Consider the following 27,581-nt stretch of genomic DNA (forward strand, 5'->3'; position numbering starts at 1 on the left):
TTACAAACTCATAAACAGAATGACTGATGATGCACAAGCCAATATATGTGACCAGCTACAACAAAACCCGGAACAAGTCGCCAGGCATGCTTTTGATTTACAAGCCTTTAAAGATGGCCTTCCCATGAAATTTTGGAATTCTTAATTTCATGATATTTTACTGTGGGACTCAGTGGACTTTCAAATCCTTGAAAGTACTTATTAAAAAGAGGTTTATTTAATCAATAAATAACAGTTTAACTATTGATAATCCCTATTCAACCCTGTGTAAGGCAGGAAATTAATTGGCCCATTACTGAGAATAGCAATTGGGCAAATATATCAAGGTATCATTTGCAAAATTATCCATATCTTAAAAAGTATTGATGCTATTTATATAATATTGGTATCATTTTAAAGCTTATTTCCCAGTGCTTACATTTTTATTCAAATCATGAAAAATGCAACTGGTTTTGACAGAACAGGTCACATAAGTCCTTCACGACATATTCCCCAAAATTATAGAAAGGAAGATGTGGGGGAAGCAAATGACAAGATGGAGAATCAAAGACAACCTGTACAGCAAGCCATAAGAGACCATATCGACCGCTTTCCTCGAGTTGAGTCACACTACTGTAGATCCAGTACCACTTTACATGTATCTGTCCCCAGAATTGAATGTGGGTAAGATGTTTCGCCTCTTCAAGGAGGAAAATCCAGAAAGTCTTCAAAAGTAAGAAGCTGAAATTTCACACTCTAAAAAAAGACAAGACTTGTAGGTTATGAGCAGAGATGTAGACTTGTGTCGTGTGACTTGGACTCGAGTCTGACTCAAGTCACTATTTTTGGGACTTGTGACTTGACTTGCAACTTTTGCAAAATGACTTGACTTACTTGTGACTTAGACAAAATGACTTGGACTTGGACTTGGACTTGAAAAAATTGACTTGTTACCAATGCAAGTCTGAGGTTACTTTCCTCTAAATTGAAATTTATGGATAGAATTTATGAATATTAATAGGCCTACAATTACATTAATGAATTATCCGCTGGCGGGCCTCGTGTCCGGTATAACCTGAACTGGAAATAAATAAATACATAAATAAATAGTGACCTCAATCAGCGACACAGGCTCGGCGTGGGAAGTAAAAGTATGTCGGGTTGAAAACTCGGAGTCCTGTCCCAGCAAACACAAAACTGGTGAATAGACTTGTAGTGACTTGTGGCAAGTTGTGACTTACTTGCGACTTGACTTGTGACTTGATGACTTGTGACTTGACTTGACTTGCAACTTTTTCAAAATGACTTGACTTACTTGGGACTTGGACAAAAGGACTTGTGACTTGGACTTTACTTGCAAAAAATGACTTGTTGACATCTCTGGTTATGCGATGCATATCATAAATCATCTGAAGGAGGGAAGAGACGGATGCAGGATTCTTATGAGAGACACATGTAGAAGAAGAAAAGAGAAAGTTCGCGAAATTAAAGAGGAAGACAAAGCACGAGCCGATGTAACAAAAAAGGTAGTGGCCACTGTCTTTGATCTCCAGCAAGTGATTTTTTGACCAAATCTAACAGACCTGAGATCTTTTACAAGTGGAGATTATCAGATTACAACTTTACCATATACGAATTAGCAGACAGCTGCTCAGGTCAAAACAAAAACACTATAGTACCAGTAATCTTGCAAGTTGTTTTTTTAGAACACTTACAAGCTGCTATGTGGAACACTGCAAAGACCTTTAGAAATTTCCAGGAAATTTTTTCAGCACTTTGATTTTCAAACTGAAGTACTGAATTTTTTTTTTTTTAAATGAAAGTACGGTATTTTGAGAGATAAGAGATGTATTGAGTAAAATAGCTAAAAAATAATTTTAATATGACATAACTGCTTAAAGTAGTTTCGACTTTTGTGCAACAATTTTTAGACAAATCTTCTAACTAAGATACAAGTTATAAACTCAAAAACGGACATAATACAACGCGGAGTGAATGGGTGAAAGACATCACTTTGACAGAGCCACTCCATAGAGGATTTTTTTGTCTTTGCTTGGCACTCCATTAAGTTCAATGTTGTACTTTTGTTTCATTATTTAAGGTTACATGGACAATGTTATAGACCACTTGGCATGTGACGTCATTGCCCGGCAGTATGCGCGCGCATTATGGCAATTTCCATTGTTCGTTGCCCTGCAGTGTGCGTACGCATCGTAGTCTGCTAGGGGCACGTGCATTATAAATCGCCTGCCACATTTCATATAGTACAGGAAAGCCATTGAACAGACAGACGAGTCCCTCGCCTTTGTTGATAAACAGTGATGTCAAGTGGTCTATATAAATACCAAATGAAGGTGATGAGTCAATGGACATAGATGAAGACTTATGGAACTTAAGTTTGTCTTCTGGCAAGATTTTCTTTGTAGCAAAATTAAGTTGTATCACTAATTTGGTATATTAAAGATAGGGGTTGTCCTACATGTATAGAATACTTTGCGACCAGATGCCAGCCAAGCTGATACATGTTAACATTTTTCTTCAATCGCTCAGTACAATATTCTTGTTCAATCTCTTCCGACTGCAACTGAAGAAAAAGCTAAATATCAAACAGAGAACAAGATGCTTCATACCGGGAATAACAAACTAAAGAGTGAAATCCAAGAACTACATCAAACTGTCACAGAAATGTAAGTGGACATTAGGATGCTTAATGCTTGAGTAAGTGAAATAAACATTATTGAATTTGAGGCAGTGTGATAATCTAATGCTAGAAGACATCGACAAACAGCATGTACCACAAGACTCCAGAAAATTGAGGTTTGTGCATCTATTAAATAAATAGGCTTACTCTTTTCAATCACAGAGTCATATTGAGTCGCTTGCTAATCTGTGTATATAAATGGCAATACATAGCAGAGCCAGGGATGAGGCTACAGAGGGAAGAAGTGACACTGTGGGCAGCAAACACTCACTCAGTGTCAAAATGGGCTATTTTGTGGTGACACTAACATTGTTAAATTTTCATCATTTAAAATGCCTAGTTTTTTCCTCCCACAAAGCATAGTTTACAAATATTTTGTAGGGAATTAGGTTATTTATCATGGATCAATTGCAACTAGAAAGTCTACTTAGAAATGATGACTTGGACTGACTTAATTTAAGATATGGGCCCAAGCCAACCAGATTATGTCAGGTGCAGAACAGAAGCTATTTCTAACCAACAAAGATGACATTAGCACATGCCTCATACCAGTTGGGCTGGAATTAAAGAAGAATTTCCAAATAAATGAAGTTCACTGCACAGAAAATAACAGGCAATGGGTCTTGCTTGTTTAATTCAATTTCCTATGGGATATCAGGAAGGGCCTAAAAAAAATTTGTTTGATTGGCGTAACATGAAAAAAAAATTAGGGTAGGTCGGTCGGCAATTTTTTAAACAATTTTTTTACACACATTTTAAGCTGAAAATCGTGAATTTGTCTCTTTTTTAAAATTTTAATCTTTTTTAAATTTTTTTATCCATTTTTTGCAAAAAAATAAGAAAAAAAGTCTAGGGTCGGGCCTATTTTTAGGGTCGGTCAGGTTACGCCAATCAAACAATTTTTTTAGGCCTAGGTTTCATGTTGTAAAGTGTTTTGACACTGAGCCAAGATTTGAAGAGAGAAAACAACTCTAAAAGCAAATTGAGGATCTGACCAATTCCCAAAGCACTCATGCTCCCAACTGTACCCCTCCTACTTCTAACTATACCACCATTAAACCACCTACTTACAGTGACGTGTTGCAGTGATCCAGTGCCAAACCCAAAGGTTGAAGGACATGTTCTGATAAGCCTGCCAGTACTAATCCTGTAGCTACAGCCAACATGTTTTCTGGCCTTATAGATGAAGCAGAGAAAGCAGTTACCAGTGAGCATTCAATCCTTGACTCACCCCTGAGCCCCCCATTACCAGTGAACCAACTGACAACATTTAGTCCCAGAATCAGCCTCCAAAGCTCATCATCTTTGGAGATTCCATAGCCAAGAGGATTGTTAGGAAGCGGCTATCACATAAAGCTACAGTAGTAAATGCAGCACACAGTGGAAGAAAGATCTGTGAGGTATGTGAGGACACGAACTATCAAAACTTACTAAGAGAAGCTAACACAGCCCTTTTTGGCAGGACAGGAGGCAAAAGAACTTTAATCTAAAACCAAATCATCGCAATATTCCATCTGCAATCCCGGATTGGCTTCGCATCCTTATGGCGCAAATGTAGACTCTAAAAATATTGATGAGTCTGTCTAAAGATTCTGATAAACTTGTTCTAATATCAATTCTAATAATATTACTTTATACAAGACAGTGTCAATACTTCTAGCAATGTTTCTGAAAATTAATGTATAAATGTCAAAAATTCACAGAAAACCTCCACCTGTGGAGAATGTTTTAAGAAGGTATTTGTATACAACTCATTGTTTTGTTCCCAATGTTCTCTTGAATTTCATTATGATTGTACTGATATTGACCAAATTAATTCTAGTCACCATTCAAATTAGCTTTGTAATTCTTGCTTCACCAAAATGTTCAAGTGGTTATGTTAATATGTTTGCAGACTGCTGTACCGGTCAACACCAAGTCTTTTTTACACAACTCAAAACAAGTGAAAAGATTGGGCTATTCCAGATAAATCATGCCCACCCCCCATAGAGGAACTCGGATTTCCAGGTTTTTTTTACATTATTATGGACTGGAATTCCAGTTTTTTTCCCTACTGTACACAGGATTTCCAGGTAATTTTAAGTCATTACACAATTTGCCAACCGTGGGACCCATAGAGGATATCGGATTTCCAGGTTTTTTTTACAAAATTATGGACAGGAATTCCAGTCTTTTCCGCTACTGAACCAGGATTTCCAGCTAATTTTAAGTAAACACACAATAAACAAATGTGGGACCCATAGAGGATATCGGAAATCCCGTTTTTTTTACATAATTATGGACTGGAATTCCAGTTTTTTCCCCTACTGTACAACATGCTTTTCAAGTAATATTAAGCAGATCTTTATTTCTAAGGGGCTCTACAAATCACACTCCTGTGATGCTGTTAAGGAGAGCTGTAGAAGCTCTGGAGCAATTGAGCTCCTTAAAACGAGACCCATAGAGGAGTAGGAAATCCAGCCCCCCCCCCCGGACAGGACTTCCACCTTTGACCTTTGACGTCATGAAATTCAGGTTGTTACACAATACCTTTTTCAGTACTAAAACATCAATTTTCTTAGAGTTCACTCCGAAATGGCTTTTTTTTTTTGTAGGTTAATGTCGTCACCCCAAAATGTTTTTTGTTGACATTTTATTCTTTCAAAAACTGAATCTGATGTTACCAATATAGGATTCTTTGACTCATTTAATTTTCAAAATACTTTTATGTACTTTGGATTACTAGCAGCTGGCCAAGGCACTAAACGCTAAGGTGGTGGGTGCGGAGGGGCACAGAAGGTTTTGAAATTGGCATGTACTTCATATGATGAATTTTACTGAATGATATATTTTACCTTAAATTGTGAAATTTACCCTAAAATTAATTTACCTTAAATTAGGGCCTATTTGGCCCCTATGGTAGGTTACTACTTGAGGGCTGAGACAAATTGTCTCAGCTTGGGGCCTACCAAAATTCTTCCAGTTCCATCCCGAGCCACTGTTATGGCTAAGTTTTAGAAAGAGTTGTAGGCCTACTAGATTTTATCGTTTGGTTCAAAGGGGGTTGCTAAACCCGCGATTCAATAGCAGCCCAATTGGACGAAATTTGGAGATTTTCATTGCATTGTCAGTTTCCACATTTTCCTGAACATTCCATATAAGGGGAAAGGGACGACTTGGCGCGACGCGATCTTCAGTAGATATATAGTATCCCAATGAAACTAATAGCTAAGGAAATAATTAGGTGACTTTTGATGATATGACCCATGATTGGGGCTGATATTGTTTTGGCAAGGGGGGGGGGGGGGGCTATTCCAGATAAAACATGCACCCCTAGAGGGTCAATAAAATGTATTCTAAAATGTCTGGAATTCCAAAACATACTTGAGGAAGAAACATTTCAATTGACTAACCAAAAAAATCTGGAATTCCACAGAGGTATAGTGGGTTTTTAAAAATGCCCAAATAAAAAGTTGGAATAGCAATAAAAGTCTGGAATTACATGGATGGGTATAGAGGGTTTCTAAAATTACACCAGTAAAAAGATGGAATTGTTAAATTGACTACCAAAAAAGTCTGGAATTCCATAGAGGGTATAGAGGGTTTCTAAAATTACACAAATAAAAATAAAATAAAATAAAAAACTAGTTGGAATTTTTCAGTTGACTACCAAAAAATCTGGAACTCCATAGAGGGTTTCTAAAATTACACAAATAAAAATAAAATAAAATAAAAGTTGGAATTTTATCAGTTGACCACCAAAAAGTCGGAAATTCCATGTTATTTTCTAAGGTCTTTTCTGCTTCAAATTGCCATGACTGTTTCCCATTGTTCTGATAACTTATATTAAACCATATTCATTTAGGAAAACTGGTCACAATTTATTAAGATAATTTTGTCACATCAAGATTAATTTTATGTCGATGTTTATTTTACGTCCCCATTTTGCAATTTTTTTAGGCCTAAAAAATTGTTTAATTGGTGTAACCCGACCGACCTTAAAAATAGGCCCGACCCCAGACTTTTTTTCTTATATTTTTAAAATATTGAAATGTAAAAAAAAATGTTTAAAAAGTTCCAATTTATGCAATTTACAGCTTTAAATGTATGTAAATTTTTTTTTAAATTGCCGACCGACCTAACCTATTTTTTTTTCATGTTACGCCAATCAAACAATTTTGTTAGGCCTTACATGAAGGGAACGAGGTAATCATGTTGCTTTCTCAATGCATAGCAATATTTTGTTAAACCGAGTTTTAGGTCCATGAACTGAACCATAAAGGGAAGCATACTCTGTCGGCAGCACACATTTCGAACATGAAAGGATTGGATTGTGAAACTCAGCTTCTTGCTTCAGTTTTTGCTAAAAATTCATAGGGCAAAGTTCTATCTTTATGTCCTTAATTATTCTTTATTTAATCCTGTTCTTTCTTTCTTGAGGCCTAGATCTGTTTTTTCTACCTTTCAACTCGAATATTGTTGATTTGTTGTAGCCTATTGTCAATGGATGTACGTAAGAATTCAAACTTTCTTACTTTGGTTTAAGCGGAGACTAAAATACCTAAAGCCTCAAATGTCGTTTTTATATTAAATAAACCTGTATTGGAATGAAATAAATATATTATATACAGGCTACATGATAAATACATGAAGCCACAGCAAGTAGAACGAGTCCGATCATGTCACTTGATGGTGCTTACCTTGGTACTACACGAGGTGCTCCTTTGTTAAAAGGAATTCCCTGATTGGGGACTGTCAAAAAGTTTATTATAGCCTATAAATTCTTTGGGGACTGTTACTTTTTAAAGTTTTTTGGAGTGGGATCATGTCACGCCGATGGTGCTTACCTTGGTACTACATGAGGTGCTCCTTTGTTAAAAGGAATTCCTTGATTGGGGACTGTCAAAAAGCTTATTATATAAATTCTTTGGAGACTGTTACTTTTTAAAGTTTCAACGCCAGTATACATGCCACATATATGAAACCTCCAGTCTTGAATTACTAGTTCCAAATGGCTTTGTTATTTTCCAAGTTTTTATAAAAGCAGTGTCATAGGCTTAGGAACCAGGGGCTGGGGGGTCTCTGGAATACCTTTCAGCCCCCCCCCCAAAAAATAATCCTAGGTGAAATTTAAAAATTGTGACAAAATAGAGTGAAAATGGGTGTTTGTGACCTATATTTTGCAACATTTTCTGACTCAAGGGGGGTGGGGTGGGGAGAGAACCCCACTCGGGCACCCCAGAATGCCCCATAAAATATTTTTTAAATTGTCAGTCCCACCCCCATGTTAAAAATCTTCCAAAGCCAATGAGTGTTTGTCATAATTTATACATTTAGTGATCCATATGAGCCCCACTGCAGTAGACATTAGGACTTTCTGTGAAATTTTGTTGCAAATTGGGACTGTCTTTTACGCATTTTAATGTATGACTTTTTTGAATTGTTATTTTTATTGACACAAGTATATATTTACCTTTTCATACATATGCATATTGTGAAAGTGTCAAAGTTTTTTTTTTATGAAATGGCACTTTATAGGTCAATAACATATCAATTATTTTTTTTCAAATCGAGGCACTGAAATCAAATCATGCTTTTAGAATTTGCCAAAAAAACATGGCCGACATGGCACAAGATCAACAGTCCAGGTAATTTTTTTTCACAACAAAATTTAAATGTTATTGGGTTAATATGCATCAAATAGTGAACTGAACTGAAAAGTTTTGTGGATTTTTTTTCTGCAGTCATGTGTGCAGAATTCTGAAATGTTTAGGACAAAATCGCCAAAATCCATACAACCTGAAACTTGATCAATATATAAATATTATTTTGTGTATATGTGTCAGGCTCCATAATATTTTTCATAAGTAACAGCATAAAAATATCCCGTAATTAATCTTAATTCAGCAACCTTGTCAACAAAAATCGCCATTTCCCCAACCCATCATATTGTTGGGTTTCAGAATACACAAAATAACTAAATCACAAAAAAATGCATTTTTCAACTCAAGTATGAGTATCTCAGCCCACGTCACTTTTCAGAAATGTCAGCCGGGTAAAATGAAAAGATCATGAACGTGATTTTCGTCAAAAACATAGTTTTTGGTCTAAATTGTGATTTATTTTGTTCTTGTATAGGGGCCCACATGTTTTGTTTTCCTTTTCTAAAACATAACTTGTTTTGAAATTAGGAAACAAATGGTAATGAGTGTGGATATTTATTTGTTTCATATACATTAGGGAGTGTTCATAAATACTTTGGTGGGGGGTTGGAAAAGTTGGAACCTCGGACGTCCAAAATTTTTTGATCCCCCCTAAAAAAGGGTGAATTTTTTTATCCCCCCTTTTTATGGTCTAAATTTTTTTTGATCCCCCCCCCCCTTCATGTCCTAAAAAAGAAGCCAAAAATATACATCATTAACAGTGGCATATATTTCTTTTTGACATATGGGTTGGTGAAAATTTCTTGAAGTCCAGTGAATCCAGCACCTTTTGCTGATAAAATAAGTTTATGGGACAAATGCGCTCAAAGCGCGCAAAAAAAATTGCCATATGAAGCTAAACTGGTATTATATAGTACAAAACTGGAATTAATTTGCATGAAGCGCAAACAAATTGGCACTTTTATTTTAAAATAACCAAATATGGGGTTAATTTTGGGTAGAAACCCATATACAGGCGTCAACATTGGGGGGGGATGATGGACCATTGCCCCAAAATATTGGGGGGGATGATGGACCATTGCCCCAAAATATTGGGGAGATTTATCCCCACCCCCGGGATCTACCCCCTATGGTCATTAACTCATTAGCTAAAATTACCGTTTGGAGTTATTACCCATTGGAGTCATAGTGTTACACACAAATTGTAAAGTGCGCACATTTTGTTGATTTGTAGCTTGGAATTACAAAATTGAATACTTAAAACATTCATTTTTTTGGAATGTACATGCCTTCTCGTACATTTTACCCCGAATTTTACCCTCAAATATTTTTGACCCCCCCTATTAAGGACTGATTTTTTTTATTGATCCCCCTTTTTAGGACCCATTTTTTTTATCCCCCCCCAATATTTTCCAACCCCCACCAAAGTATTTATGAACACTCCCTTACCAACCTAAAAATTCTGGACAAGTCTATATTTCGATTGAACATCTGCATTTTGTACCATTCAAAGAACAGTAGTTTTACTTTTAGCTAGTATACAGTTAATAATGATGAGAATTTTTTGGATTCATAGTCCCTTTTTAAATGCTATCAAAGAGACGGATTCGTCTGACATTTGGTTTGTAATGTGGCATTGTACAGATACAAAACATGTAAAAAAACCCAAAATCAATGTCCGGATTTTTCATTTAATATAAATTAATTTTAATATGCACTTCTTGATTTTTGCTTTTGGATTTTTAAATGTATATTAAATTTTAGAGTCCTCTTTCAAATGTTAATTGTTATATAGTTATGTGTAATCTTTGTATTTCATCGCTATATGAATTTGCTGATACTTGGTCAAAATTTACATTAAAATGATCAGAAAAAAACTATTATTGTCAAAATTTAAGTTTTTTGTGTCATGTTATTTATTAATCTAAAAGTATTTTAGTCGACGAAAAAACTACACCATGTTGTACGTGCGGATGGAAGTTCAAGTAGGGTCGGGTGGTTTGTTTTGAGGGGAGGCTAAAATTACCCTAAAATATCATCAAAATCTGAAGCCACATCCCCCACTTTTTTCAAAACTGGAAACCTCTGGCTACATAATGTTTATGTACCAAAAATTGCTGATTAATTCGTTTTTAGCAAAAATATCGTCAAATTTGAATTTCGTTCTGGTATACCAGAACGAAATTACAACACTGATCTTAAGGAGCATTGTAATGCATCATGCATATCTCGCAAACGCAAAATCGGAATCAACTGACATTTTGGGAATAAGCTTTTTACGTGGATATCCACTGAAAATGTCATAAAAAGAGGATGCTAGGATCACGAACCTCCTTTAAGCAAAATAAATGTTTTAAAAAAATTCTCAAAAACACAAATTCAGGGTCACGAGCTGTCACTGTTGGGCCCGTATAGAAGGATTTTTTCAGTAGCCTTTAATACTATTATTATTATTTTTTATTTTTTGTAACATTTTATTTTTTATAAAACCTAACTAAATAACAAAACTGATGCTAAACTTAAAATTTGTATCCATCATTGAAAACCAATCAACTCCGAAATCAAGCCTGTTATTAAAACCCCAAGCCACGATAGGTAGATTCGTATTTTTTAATACACAGAATTAAGAAAGTTCTCTCGGCTATCCTAAAATATTCTAAAAGCGCACCAGTAAATTTTAAAACAGATGATAGGAAACATAAACAGGGCTACTGCAGGAGGCAATGTTTATGACCATTGACCAAGAAATACATTATTGATTTTCCTTTGTGTGTGTGTGCCATGTACCATGAACAATTACGTAATAGTATTGACTTTTGTTGAACTTGTTAAATATAGGCCCTAAAAGGTCAGTGAACCCCAATAGGTCTTGCAACTCATCACTCCTACCAGAGATCTTCTCTCTGCTCATAACAAGAGAACTTGTTTTCATTTACAAATAGGGGGGAGGCATTTCAGACTTTGCTCAAAATTGGGAATATTGGCTCAATTTTTATAGGCTAATAAAAACTTGGAACATTTTTTGATACCAAATTCATATATTTTGGTGGCTGTTTCGTTAATTTGTTTTACTAGCGGTCACCCGTCTTTCGCGGTTCGTAAATAAATGCAATTTTACAAATGCATCACCACCCTCCGAGTTTTTATTGCGAACAATTTTACCAACTCCCTAATTTATTACCGATTGATCAGTCATTTCATTTAATTCATTTTAGTCAACTTCTTTGTTGCCCCCACCCCCGTGTTGTCCCCTATCCTCCCGTTCTTTCCACTGTTCCCCCTTTAGCTCACATCCCTCTCCTCCCTCTTATCCGCTCTGCCTCATATCTGTCCCTAGTAATTATCATGGTTTTAGTACTTCTTCCTATAGTCAACTGCTACAAAAGTTGTGAATGTGAAACATATCGCCAACCCATGGCACCCATGCACTCTCCTCACTCATTTTGATTTTTCCGTGTTTATTATTCCCCTTGCTTGAGAGGCAGCGTGTTGATACGCTGATGTTGCGAGATGACGCTTGAACTAAATGATACAGCGTTGTGGCGTGTTGATACGCCAAGACGCATAATTTTTATGTTTGGCGCGATGTAGTTGTTAGGTGGACATAGTAACTGATGCTCACTATTTTGAGGTCCCTGGATATTTTTTAAGGTATTTTTGCTAATTTTAGACTTTAATCACTAAGATTGAAAAAAATGAGGTGAATATGCAGCGTAACTCGGTAAATGATTAGGTTTGCAAAAGTGAAATTTGCAGTTGCGTCACCTCCGTTCGAGTTTTTATCCCGAAAAGTTTTGCAACTCGGTAATTTGTTATAGATTTTTTGGTCACTTTATAGACGATCGGATACACATTCATACGCAAACTGAAATCAGGACTGTTTTTAACAGTTTTTCAGCTATGCCCTATTGGAATTACAGGTTCCTCCCCATTATATAATGCTTTCCATGGTTTTTTGGTCATCTTAAACATAATTCCTCTATGGCTAATTGGAATTTCAATTTTTTTTGCATTTTGCAACACTTTTATAAGTTTTTGTCACAAATCCGAATTCCAGATTTTTTGCTCCTCACTCCTGGATTTCCAGATATTTTTGGGGGTGGCTAATGGAAATCCAGTTTTTTTTTCGATCAAAATCTTATTCCTCAACCCCCTTGAACACAATATTGTTAACTGGATTTCCAGACTTTTTTGCTCCTCACTGCTGGAATTCCAGAATTTTTTGGGAATGGCTAATGGAAATCCAGTTTTTTTCCTGATCAAAATCTTTTCCTCAACCACCTTGAACACACTTGCTATCTGGATTTCCAGATTTTTTTGCTCTTAGTGTGGATTTCCAGATTTTTAGAGCATCAAGTTTCCATATCCTCTATGGGGGGTGTGCATACTTTATCTGGAATAGCCCATTCATGTTATACTTTTATGTAACAGCACATGGACAGTCAGAAGGAGATAGCATGCATAGCACAATCCAACAAAGTCTAAACTGCCTGGAAGAAATATTCTTACCCTCACAGCTTGCAACATTAACAATCCATGCCCATATGTCGTTAAAGAAGTACAGCAGGAAGATATCAAAGATTGGAATGATCTCTCGGCAAAGATATTCGGAGCTGTATTGCTCTTGTAGAAAACTACAATAGCCACAACTAACTCGACCAAAGGTATGTTTGCCACCAAAGGTGCAGAGCCAACAGTGCCATTTTATCTAGTACCACTATGGGATTCTCATGATGAGGCACAAGTATATCCAAGATATAAACCACACACATTTTTCTAGGAAATGCTTGCATCTGAGCAGCCCCAGTGAGCAGCTCAGGGTATGACCAACTGCTTAGCAATTAGGATCTTCCTGGCCAATGTTCATCATGTCGTTTTGCAAAGAAAATAAAGCAAGTATTATGGCATCATTTCTTTGGTACCCAAGAGATAAGGCCATGCTGGCAAATTTGTGTTTATTATAAATTAAAGCCATATTGTAACATTTGCTGAGGACGCCCTCAATATTTTTTCAAAATTTTGTTTTTTACACGATTGTAATGTACTTTATTAAACTAACATACCCTGCAAAATTCAAGACTTGCTGTATTATGTCAAAATCCAAGATTTTGAAAAAAGTATCTGAACCAAGACTTTTAATTATTATATTGGAAATATTAGGCAACGTGTATGCAATGTTCATATCACATATGATGCATGGCGTGCGGGACGGTTATAACTGATCAAAGAACCAACCGGGGTCATGTTGGAAGGAGTGGCTCGCATTGGAGAAGAAATTTAGGCAGCCCTACCTACTGGCCATTGGGGCAGGCATTAAACCAAACCAGTATTTTTTAATACTGGACACCTTTATAGTGTTGGATGTAGGTACCAGTCCTGTGGAGATTGTAGATAAGTTCTTCAAGGCGCATTATGTTTTTAATGTGCACTACGCAGCACCACTGCAGGACTTCTGAGACTTCCTAGATACTATGGTGTAAAAAGCATTGCTGGTGCTCGTCCCAATGTGAGGGCCATTGCATCATCAGTTAGGGCTATCACATTGTAAATGTTGAGTCACTTCTCTGCTTGTATTAAATTGTGATTTTCTTGCCTCATCTGTTTCCGCCAAAATGAAAAATCCTATGCAAAAGTAGAAGACACCTAACAAAGGAGAGACAAAAAAAGCAAATTGCAGAGAGCAGACTTGAAGAGACGACAAGAAGAGGGTCAGAACGCCTTTTAAATTTGCAAGGCAAAATCATACAGCTAAGTGAAGAGGTGTATAAGGAGAAACCAGTAGATTCTCACAACAGTCAGAGGTCATCAGAAGACTCTGATAATGATACAGAAGAATTATTTATGTTGACTGAAGACCGGATCAGTGATGCCAACGCCGTGCCTTAGGCGCACAATTGGGCTACTTGGCGATCACTTGCCGCTACTCAAAAAAGCATGCCGCTACTTGTCTAAAATTGGGCTACTTTTGCCAGTCTCAGGCCACGGCACTAATTTGATGTATTTTCCTTTCAATTTAGTCGATTTATAAAGGTTTTGAGTCTCTGAAGCTCCAAATTGCAATTACAATGGGTTTTGTGACCATTTATTGATCGGTCAATAACTTCCCAGTAAGTACCGGAAGTTTCAAAGTCAAGTGCTTTTCCGCCCAATTGGGTGTTTTGCATTCTAAATTCGGGTAAATCCGCCCAAATATCCGGTATTGGGCGCTTTTTTGGAAGCTTAAAAATTGGGCTACTTGAGAGTCCTTTACCACGGCCTGGCGAGTCAATGCGCCGCACCTTGACGCTGAAAAGTTTTGGCAACACTGGACCGGATTGAGATCATATTTCAGCCTAACAGCATGTACATGGTTCATCTGTGCTCTATATATTCGCATCAATTTGACCTGCTTTTTGACAGATTTTGTGCTTCATTTTTATATCATTTTACTGCTTGTAACACCAGGATGCTTTCTGTATAATTTATTTCATCTAATCGTTTCCAGTTTTGATGTATTTTGGAAGAATTCATATTAAATTTTGAATTCTGGACATAAAACTTGAATTGAACAGTATAGGATCATTATTGATTATTCTGAATGGTCACTTCCTGTATGTTGGATACAATGGCTGATCTTCACAATACAACTGATCTTGACTCTTCTTCAATTTTCTATGGATTCACTGATGAAGAAATTTGCTATGTTTCTTCTGATGTATGGGAAATTCAACCCAAACTTAGATCTTGTTCAATTAAGGTTCATCATGATGATACTTTTGACAACCTAGAAGCGGAAGTGAAAGATTTGTATGGATCGCCTCAAAATATGGCCAATAATGGGAACATTTATAGAGGACTATTAGCTACAACTACTGAGAATGCGGTACAAGTGACTGTCACCTTTTATAAGTCAACCTTGTTAGTACGTGTTCAAGGTTCTGGATACGCCATGTGGATTAACAAGGTACTTCCATCACTTGCAGACAAGGTTGTAACTTCCTCCAAGAATTATCAATCAAATGATGTGGATATGTGTCCATCAACTCCATAATTCCGATACTACATACTTCAACTCCATTCAATAGCATTAGGACTGTAACGTCTACACCAGCAATCTCCTCAGATCATTGCAGTCTAAGATCTCCTCCGATCAGCATTGAATGCTGCTGAACTTAAAGCAAGCGCAGAGAAGGAAAACTAGATGCTAAAGGACAGAGTAAATAAACTCAAGGATGAGAATGCAAAGCTGCACAAAATGCTGACTGAAAAAACAGTCCGAACAATTGATGATGACAAGGATAGCTGATGTGAGCGTGCTGGAGTTTGAATCTGCTAGTAACCTAAAGCTGTTAGAAGCTACTGAAGCCAAATTTGCGGACGAGCAGGAACAATTGCTAAAACAACTCTAAACAGGATTGTGTTAATTGCAGACTATCCACCTCTGTTGATCCTCCTCCTGTACCTAGTTACAGTGAGGTGGTTAGATGGTCCACAGTAAAACCCAGGAGACAGAGGTCAGTTGAGCCTACACAAACTACATGTACATCAGTTGCCAACAGATATATCTGTTATATCTGCTGACACGAGTATTGGCACTGCTACTTCTTCTGATACATGTAGATTGTCAACTCATGCTAATGGTAATGTTGAAAATGTTTCAAATATTGCCTGTCACAATCATGGTACTTCTGATTTTAAATCCTATGATGTTGATAAAACTAGCATGTCTTTTCAAAATAATGTTGGTATATTTACTTTTTCTGATTATACTTGCTTTAGTACCAATACCAATTTATCAACTCATGATCATAATACTGATGAAAGTAATGTTGTAAGTAATGTTGATACTTCAATTGACAGTATGTCATCTTACAGTAGCAGTACTTCTAATCTTTGTATACCAAACACATCGCTAAGTAATTCTTGTGAAAATTTTATTAATGTCAATGAGTTTAGTTCTAATATGAGACATATTCCTGATGTGAAAGGTACTAAAATAATTCACCTCAACATCTGCAGTCTGCCTAAGTATATTGATGAGATCCGTCATTTGGCATTCAAAAATAATGTTGATATAATCGGTGTCTGTGAAACTCGTTTAGATTATACTTTTTCTGATAATGAAATTTCACTTGATGATTTCTCAATTTATCGTGCAGATCGATACAGAAGTGGCGGTGGAGTGGCTGTTTATGTTAAGAATTGTATAAATTATAATATTCGCCATGATCTCACACATAGTGAACTTGAAATTATTTGTCTTGAAATCATGCCACAGCATTGTAAACCATATGTTATTATTTACTGGTATAGAGTGCCAAACACGTCTATTGAGCTCTTTAATCACATTGATAATATTATTTCTCAAGTTGATTCTGAGGATAAGGACTATTTCCTCATGGGAGACCTCAATTGTGATCTGATCTCTGATGATCCCCATTGCTATACAAAGAGGTTAATTGAGATGTGCTCTTCATATGATTTAAGTCAATTGATTAAAGAGGCCACTAGAATCACTCCAAAGTCTAAAACCCTTATTGATCATATTTATACATCTAATGCTAGTAAGGTGACTCATTCTGGAGTAGTTCATAATGGTATTAGTGACCATTCACTTATCTATGGTATAAGAGGCAAAGATAAAAATGTCAGTCAAGGTCATAAATTTGTCAAATCTAGGTCATATAAAAACTTTGACATGTATTCTTTTGTAAATCAGCTCAGTAGTGTTTCCTGGGCCTCAGTATATGAAGCTGCTGATGCTGACTTAGCTTTAGATGAATTTGAGTATATTTTTCTGAATGTTGCAAATAACCATGCACCTCTGAAGCAGAGAAGAGTTAGACAAAATTTAAGCCCATGGTTAACAATCGAAATTAGTGAATTGATGAATAAGCGTGACATGGCTAAATTAAAAGCTGTAAAGTCCAATAATTATATGGACTGGGCCAATTTTCGTTGTCTAAAAAATAAAGTTACCAGTGCAATTAGGAAAAGTAAGCGTACATATCTTACAGATTCTCTTGCTGCTTGTAAAGGTAATACAAAGAAAACATGGAAACAACTGCGTTATATTGTTCCTTCTAGGAAATCATCTTCTAAAATAAATTGTATTGAAATGAAGATCGGGATATAACAGAACCAAAGCTCATTTCAAATGAATTAAACAAGTTCTTCACATGTGTTGGATCTAATCTTGCTGCCAAACTTGGACCTGTTGATATTCATGATGCTTGTAGAAATATTGATAATAATGTTAATGATTCTTCCAATGATCTCTCCTTTGATATAATTCCAGTGACTGTTGAATATGTTATTGAACAATTATGTAATCTTCCTACCAACAAAGCCACTGGTTTTGATGAGATCCCTGCAAGACTTTTAAAGGCAGGAGCGTATGTAATTGCACCTATTGTGACTCACATAATAAATTATTCTATCATGACGTGCAAATTTCCAACAAATTGGAAAAAAGCAAAAGTCACACCTATCTACAAGAGTGGCCAGCATTCTGATCCAAACAATTACAGGCCTATCTCTATTTTACCAGTTGTATCGAAAATTATTGAAAGGGCTATTTTTGATCAACTCTATAGTTATTTAGACTCTAACAATTTGATCTCTCCTTACCAATCTGGTTTTCGCCCTTCACATTCTACTTCAACTTCGCTTGCCTTAATAACTGAAGATTGGTTTGACAATATAAATGATGGTAATGTTATTGGTGTATCAATGATTGATTTAAAAAGGCATTTGATACTGTAAACCATGCCATTTTGATCAAAAATTGCAGTGTTATGGAATCAGCAAATACAGTATTGATTGGTTCAGTAGTTATCTTTCAAACAGAACCCAAGCTACATCTGTTAATGGTTCTCTTTCTGATTTTGATCTTATTAGTTACGGAGTGCCTCAAGGTTCAATACTTGGACCTCTCCTTTTTATTGTTTTCATTAATGATTTACCAAACTGTCTTAAATTTACTAAGATCAGCATGTATGCTGATGATACCATTATTTACTGTGCTGGCAAAAACCCAGCTGATATTGTACATAACCTTAATAATGACCTTTCTTCAATGAAACAGTGGCTTGACAATAATAAGCTAAGTTTGAATGTAAATAAGACTAAATTTATTATGCTTGGAACACCACAAAGATTGGCTAAAATTAATGATGATGTTTTGAATGTTCATATTAATGGTGATATTATTGAAAGAGTTTTCTCTTGCACCCACTTGGGTATAATAATTGATAGTAATTTAAATTGGCATGATCATATTGATTATTTGTTGAAGAAGTCTGCCAGGAGTATTTCTATGATTAGGAGGGCTAAGTCATTAGTTCCCATGAGTGCTCTCAAGCTTATATACAACTCTATTGTTGCACCACATTTCAATTATTGTGATATAATTTGGGGTAATTGTACCAAAACAGATTCAATTAAGTTGCAACGAATGCAGGCAAGAGCTGCTAGATATATTTGCAATGTTCCTTGGGACACATCAGGGTCTGAAGTTCTTAATCAACTCAGCTGGTTGACACTTGCTGAAATAAGAAACATCCATTTGGCAGAGTTCATGTTCAGGGTTACAAACAACATACTTCCTGATAATATTTGCATGTTATTTGAGAAAAGGAATATAATTATAATCTCAGGCGTAATCCAAATAATGTTGATGTTCCTTTTCCTTCAAATAACTTTAAACTTAGTCTTTCGTACAGGGGTGCTCATCTATGGAGCGATCTCTCAGCTGAAGCACAGTTGTGCGATAGATCTGCTGCGTTCAGGAGATTGCTTTACTGTAATTATGAATTGAACTTTGCCTAAATGTTTGCTTTTGGTTACCGTATTATTTTGTCAATTGTACTTGCTTTGTATGTTTAATTTATATTTTATCACTTTGTCATATATAGTTTTTATACTTGTTTTGTATTTCCATTTACTTTTAATATCCTTGATTAATGATGTCATGTAACATGTAAATTTATGTAGCAACACGGCCCCAGGGAAGACCAGCTCAAGGGCTGATCTGGGCTTTTCCGTGTATAAATAAAATTGAAATGAAATGAAATGAAAGATATGCAGCCTTGGAAGATGACAGTGATCAGCTTGAGCCCTCAGAGAGTACAGCACTGCCTGCAGAAAATACAGCTCCTCAAACCAGTAATAAAATCATGCTACCGGTGATAAAAAGAACTCCAAGCCAGAGGTCAGACCAAGTGTTGTTATTCTTGGTGACTCAATCTCAAGAAGAATAGATGGGGGTCATGAACTTGAATGTTGGTGATAAGGAACAAATCTTCTGTTGGAAATGCTGACTCCATTATCATTCATGTGGGGACAAACAACCTTCAAAAGGACTCTGTATCTGCAATCAAAAGCAAATTCCACAGACTCAGTAGAGTATTGAAGGCACATGTTTCTGGTCACTGTGAAGTGGCTTTATCTTCAATGCTCACAAGGACAGATGATCCCGCTCTTGTTTCAAAGGTGGATTCAGCAAATCAGATTGTTTCTGATATTTGTGATACAAATAAGTGGACTTACATTGACAATAGGGCCGTGAAAGATTTGACGGATAAGTTGCACCCAAATGATAAAGGACTGAGTTATTTAGCTAGGAACTATCAGGACTTTCTACGATGTGCACACCCTTCCCTTTTTCGGCATGGTCGGAAGAAAAATTAACTTATCAAAAAAAAACACCGGAGTCACGTTCAAAGGAGTGTCTCACACTGAAGAAGAAATTTAGGCAGCCCTACCTACTGGCCATTGTGGGAGTCATTACACCAAACCAGTATTTTTTTTAATACTGGACACCTCTATAGTGTTGGATGCAGGTACCAGTGTGGAGGCTGTAGATAAGTTCTTCCAGGCGCATTATGTTTTTAATGTGCACTACGCAACACCATTGCAGGACTTCTGGGACTTCCTAGATCAGGCTTCCTCAAATAGATTTGTTGAAGCGCCACATGAAATTTAAAAAAAACTGCAAAGCGCCACTCAATGGCTGCGAATGCTGGGAGTCAGAGGGGTTTCCCCCTGTGAAGCTATTGATTTTTTTAATTTGAGGTGCAAATGACGCCATTTGGTGCAACATTTTGTACTATGTTAGCCTGTCGTTACAAGGATAACATGGGAATCGCATTGTTTATTTATTTATTTTTAAATCTACACGGCGCACAGGCCACTGAGAAGCTCACGGCGCGCCACATGTATGCCAAGGCCGCTATTTGCATGGAGCCCTGTCCTAGATTATATGGTGTATGGGGTAAAAAGCCCTGCTGGTGCTTGTCCCAATGTGAGGGCCATTGCATCATCAGTTAGGGCTATCACATTGTAAATGTTGAGTCACTTCTCTGCGTGTATTAAATAGTGACTCTCTTGCCGCCTCTCTTGACTCATCTGTTTCCACCAAAATCAAAAAAACCTATGCAAATGTAGAAGACACCAAATAAAAGAGAGACAAAAAAGCAAATTAATGAGAGCGAACTTGAAGAAACGACAAGAGGGCCAGAACGCCTTGTAATTTGCAGGGCAAAAATCATACAGCTAAGTGAAGAGGTGTATAAGGAGAAACCAGTAGATGCTCGCAACAGTCAAGAGTCATCAGTAGACTCTGATAATGATACAGAAGGACAATTATTTATGATGACTGAAGACCGGATAGATACCTCCACTCGTCAGGAGGATCCATATCGAACCTAAATCATCAATAGTAAAACAACTGCAATGTGAGTCACCTTGTAAATACAATATTTGATATTACACCCTATTTTTTTTTCATAAAGTTGCCCCAGTGGATGGCAGCACTTCACATCACTCTGCACTTTTCATCTTAAATTTGATGTTTCTACTTTGATTTGTGGATTTAAATTTATATCACTGGATTTGTTACAACTCCAGGATTACTACTCCTTAACCTGTTTTTAATTGATATTGTATATTTATATTTTTAAGATGCACCTACAAATGTAGTTTTAAGTGGTAATATTAAGGTTTATATTTTGTAAGCGCTCTGAGCCTTTTTGGAAATGGCGCAAATGCACTTTGTATTGTATACAGTATTGTATTGTATAATAGCACTCCCAAAGCCAGTTCAAATCACCACACAGCACATGACGAGAAGAAGTCTTCAGCCAATGGTCTCAGGTGTATATCTACACCAAACAGTATTCAAATAAGAGGAACACTTAAAATGACATTATAGGTGACACCAATCCCGATATTATTGCAGTCACAGAGATTCACCCAAAGACACATTCCAAAACTCAGAAAATCAAATTGGAAAGTGAAGATTATGATTGTTTTCTATCAGGTTTAACAGGTAGAGGAATCTGTATTTATATGAAAAAGTATTTAAATGCTAATGTGACAGATGGTTTTGTCACATCTATTAGGCCTTAAATAGACCCTTCGTTTGGCACCCTTGGTTGGAAAACTTTGTCCATTAGCCTAATTTGCATGTCAATGATGTGTGTAATATGTAAAGTGCAATCCAAATATTTCTTTATTCTTGTACCATTAAGTCTTAGGCTCATCTCGGACCACAGTGGAAATAAGTGTGCTTTTAAATGTATTCTTTTCTGTGTTTTTTATCCTTGGTTTGAATCCTAAATAAAATGAAATGAAACAATGTACTTCTGCTTTGTGTTCGTTCAACACTAGGCAGTCACCATCTCACCTCAGGAGTCAAGAAGGGAATAAGTTTATCATAGAAATTATCTGGCCAGGGTTTTTAACTTCTGCCACTTATAAATAAAGAACACAAAACAGATGAAACGATAAATGCTGTGTGCAGTTATCATCGTTATAAGATGGTGGAAGATCAACCCAATGGGGATTTTGAGGAGAGAAAATTATTATAAAGAAAATATATATATCCTCAGTGGCCATGAGCTGGCAATGAAGGCATCCATGGGATGGTCTTGGGGAGCTATTAGGAAGCTGAAGAGGTGAGCAAGTTAGCAACTGCAGATAATTCAAGTATATACATTGTAATAATTATTATTGGGTTCAGCATTGATATGAGAATTACCATGTACTCAGTGTCTTACTGCGTTCAACTGAAAACAAATTCATCATACCATAAAATTATTCTTAATATTTTCCAAAATAATATATATCACAATTTACCACATAAAACAGCAATAGATTGAAAAGAGCTCAGTATTTCCATCCGCCCAACCTTGTGTCCTACTTAGCACAATGGAGTCGCCCAATATAGAAAATATAACGTCATGACCTTCTATGAATCCATACTAGGTACAAAATGTAGTGCACACATACAATACTCACAAAGGACCTAGCATCACCAATACAAGCAAGCCGGTACCTTGGATGTTTGCATAAAAATGCTTAAAGGAGGATTTCGTGATCCTAGCATCCTCCAAAATTTCAGTTGATTCCGATTTTGCGTTTGTGAGTTATGCATGATTTATATGTGTATTACACTGCTCCATAGACAATGTGTTGTAATTTCGTTCTGGTGCACCAGAACGAAATTCAAATTTAGCGATATTTTTGCTAAACTAATTAATCTGCAAGAAATATTTGGTACATAAACATTATGTAGCCAGAGGTATCCAGTGGTGTAAAAATCTCAACATTTTTTGGGAAAAGTGGGGGGATGAGGCCAGGGTTCCAGCTAGGTCCAAATATTATGGGGTCCAGTTGGACCCCATAATCTGCAAAATTTGAAAATTATGGGGTCCCAAACAATTTTGGGGGGTCTTGAACACAAATTCTGCCACGGTTGTCACATTATAGTCTCAAATGATGGGGTCTAGTTGGACCCCATAATTTTCAAAATTTGAAAAATATGGAGTCCAATATGATTTTACTGTGCTAAAAGACGCAAAGACTCGGTGTAGCGGGAACCTTGGATGAGGCTGTGGATCACGAAATGCCCCTTTAATGGTATGATAATTTTTTTTTTTTTTGTATCAACATGTCTCATTTTTTCTATGAAAATAGAGAAATTTTTATTTTCATGTTTTACTCTACAGATGGTTGAAGTAGTATGGAGTAGGAGAGAAGGTAACAAGGAAGCGACGAACAGGCGTGTTGGAAGGCAGTGAACTACAGGTCAACATGCACCCTTTTCTCATCAAGGATGACAACTTAGGGGACACCAGATGTGATGAAAAGGCATTGGTGTTTATACCAGACCATAGAAGCCACATCTGACAGACTTGACCAATATGCCAATATGTTGTAATTTTGATCCCCATTGTGTATGCATAAGCAAAAGGGTGATCTTGTGATTGTGTTCTCATTCTGTGTATATGCATTTGTATCTGCATTCAAACTGTGGAGGTATGCATATTATACAATACCTACTGTGTATTCTGATTGCAACTGTACCAGTTGGATAGTTTCAAAAACAGTGTCTTTGAGCCATATACTCAATACAGCAGTATAACCCTCATGTGGTGGCAAGGCTACCACTTTTTCATTTATAAGATCTAAACGGAACATATTTCAGATCAAAAATTTCACTGGGATTGATGAGCTTTCTTCTCCAGTTTTTTAGCTGTGTATGCATCTGCAAATAACTATGTTTTGTTTTTATTATTATTATTATTATTATTATTATTATTATTATTATTAATATTATTATTATTATTATTATTATTATTATTATTATTATTATTATTGTTATTATTATTATTATTAGTGTTATTATTATTATCATTATTATTATCAGAAATTATTATTGTTTTTTTTAGTTGTGGCTAAAATTAAAAAGTGAATAATGCCAATTCTGAAAATTGATTATGCTCAGCGTAAGTGTAAGCCAACGTTTGTAGACCCTGGATGGAACCTTTGAGCCACCTCAGAAACATCAACATACCAAACTAGCAAACTTTGGATTTGCTCAGATCATATGCAACAAGAAGTTGATCAGAACAGCGCATGCATTCATGCCAGAAAAGGAGGACATTTTAAAATTTTAAAATGTCCTCCTTTTTTTCTCGTGATTCCAAAACAGCACGCCACCAACGATGGCAATGAAAATGGGTATTTCCCGTGTCTGGGGTCGACATCCTTTCTCATCGATCTTTTCACAGATCAAAATGGCGGACAACAGAAATGATCTGCGGCGAATGCGAGTAGACGAGTTGAAGAAGATTTTAACCGATAGGGGAGTTCCATGTGGAGACAAGAAGAAGAACGAGCTTGTTCAATTAGCGGAGAAGGCTTTGCAAAGTTACAATGTGAAAGAGCAGTGCGAACACGATGAATCAGAGAGAAAACAGCGGCGAATTATCAACGAAGACAGGACGTGTAATCGTGTATAGATCTCAATGGTAAACACGTATTATGGACTGGTAACCTGCGGTCAATACCAAGACTCACCACCGGAGATGTCTTTGCCTATCTTGTTGGCCATTGGGACTGGATGCCAGAGAGACTTAGCAAACACAAACATGACGACGGCTTCCTCATGTTTAAGGATGGTCATGTCGAAGATGTACTGTCAGCAGTAATACAGCAACACACCAATCACATTTACATCAAGGCCAACATCAAACCAGAGCAAAGACAAACTGCACAGCAGTACAACACTTGGTGTCTGCAGTCAACTGATGCACAAGTGATTCCTGCTGGATGTGGGTGTGTTGCTGCGTAAGTTACTTTTATTTAAAAAAATTGCAACAGTGTCAGTGTTTCCAAAACTAAGATTATAAATATTTAATTTAGCCCGGCCAAGAAAAAAGAAAACCCTGTTCTACGCCTACGGGCCCAACCGACCACTTTAGGTGACCCTGGGCAGCCGGGTCATTTGCCGTTGACAACTCTTCAAGAAATCAGTATTTAAGGTACAAGAGATAATATAGACAGCAAAGAAAATGGATACAGCTGTGCAGACAGCATGGGATATTTGGAGCCAATCTCCAAATATTGTGCCTGGAAAGAACCACTGTACGTGGTTGAAGAGGAGCCTGTTGCTGGTATAAGCTAATAATAATACATTGACCCCAAACCATATTCAGAAGGATGATTTTATTGGAGCAATATACAGCCTCCTGCAACACAGCAGAGGGGGTGACTATAGGGCCTGCCAATTGTGGCAAATAAGTCCATTGTCTTTGATTTCTATGTCTTTCCAAAATCCAGCATCAGCAACATTCACCTGGGTTAGCGTACATGTAGATGAGGCTGAAATTATCATGCTCAACGATTTCCAATGGAGCTCTCAGATTTTAAGTTTGAATGAGCAGTAGGAATTGGCAAATTTGAATTTAAAAAAGGGGGGAACACGTACACTTAGTTAAAATGTGTAAACTTGCTATTTTATTTTCTAATTCTGTATGTCATTTCATAGGGTGACATTTTACTCCTTTTTTAGGGGTGGCAGGTGTTAGTGATGTAGCTTATGCATATTAATGAGTTTATAAACAGGAAGTATATAACACCTGCATGGTATTCTGGGACGAAAATATGGCGGCTCACATAAATGGTAACACAAATAAATTGTGTGGTTATGACCCAGCAAATACAAAACGTTTTCAACATCATTCGCAAAAGGTTATAAAAGGTTGTCAGAAAACGTTTTAAATGTTGGGTTGTATAAAGGGTACATTAATGGTATAAAACATTTTCATAACATTAAAAAACATTTGTTGGTAATTTACTGCACAGCAAACACAAATGTTTTACAGAAAACATTTAAAATTTTGGGTTATATAAAGGGTATAAAAACATTTTAATAACATTCCAAAAACATTTTTGAAAACTTAGTACAAATCATTTTAAACAGAATGTTATTTTGGGGTTGAAAAAATATTTTGAAAAAATATTTGCCCAAAATATTTACAATAATGTTTTTAAAATGTTTTCACGACCTTTATATAACCCGACATTTAAATGTTATTAAAATGTTTTGTAAAAAACATTTTAAGAACATTTCTTTGTTTGCTGGGTGCAAATATTTTAACATGTTATTTAAGTGTTGACAAAATATTTGGCCAAAAATGTTTGCAAAAATAGTTTACAATGACATTTCGAAAACATTTAAAAAATATTGTTGCAGTGTGTTTTCATACAATACGTTTTAAAACAATTTCATGACCTTTATATAACCCGACATTTTAATGTTATTATAACGTTTTTACCTAAACCAAAACCCAAAATATAACTTATTTAAAAAGTTTTAAAAACGTGTTTGTGTTTGCTGGGGAACATTGATTTACATCGGTATCCTGTCTCTTTTCTCTTATATCTGTGGACTAAAGGAACATTCTTTAAACAAGGTGTCATTCAGTGACGGAATCTGAACTTATCGCGCCTGTGACGGTAATAAAAACGGACTATTTTGTGCATGCCACATGCTCGCTCTCGCTCATTTTTCCATTCTCACTCATGTTCTTGCATCTTGCACATCTTCCCACAATAACTAATACTCTTCAGCCAAAAGTCACAGAAAATGTCAAGAAGAATAAAGAAAAGAAACAAAAACCACAGAAACAAAGGTATGATTGTGGAGCAAAGCCACTGCCACCATTGCAACCTGGTGACATAGTAAGAATGAAACCAAGAGAGAAGAACAAAGAATGGAAATGCGCACAGGTACAGCAAACAGTTGGTATCAGATCTTATCGCGTACAAACAGAAGATTGAGCAGAGTACATCAGAAATAGGTGACACCTAAAACGTAATAGCGAATCTTTCAGTCTCAAAAAACGCAGTCACACGCAAGTTCCAACCTCACAAAGAAACGCACAGCGAAAAAACAAACAGCGGTGAACAATCCAATAAAAGCACAAAGAAACCAGATATGCAGCAACTTTCTAGAAGAAGCAACAGGCAGAAAAATAAACCTGCTTTTTCCTAAACCTGCATATCTCAAAGATTATGTGTGAAAGTTCTTACCATTTCAGTATCAAAGTACAGTTAACTAGACACTACAAACTACAAAAATCAGTGCTTATGTGTTATTTTAAGTAAAAGCATAAGTCAAGTGCCAAAAGGAGCATCATGCTCATTTTTTTGTTTTTGTTTAATAGCACAAAAGTTTTTTGTTTAAAAGTTTTAAAAGTTTGGTGTTAAAAAAAACAAATAAACAAACTTTCGCCAACAATATTATCAGCTGTTAGACCTAATTATGGAGGTAGATAGACGTTTTGACCAAGATTCATTGTCGGTCTTAAAAGACTTGAAACATTTGTTCTATCACAATAATAGTACCAAAATGGCCCATCAAATGGCTTCAATTGGGCCTTCATTTTCCAAAAGTTTCTCACTTCTCAGGGGGCACATCCCCTCAGACT

Source organism: Amphiura filiformis, chromosome 11 (assembly GCF_039555335.1).
Source record: "Amphiura filiformis chromosome 11, Afil_fr2py, whole genome shotgun sequence".
Taxonomy (NCBI): Eukaryota; Metazoa; Echinodermata; class Ophiuroidea; order Amphilepidida; family Amphiuridae; genus Amphiura; species Amphiura filiformis.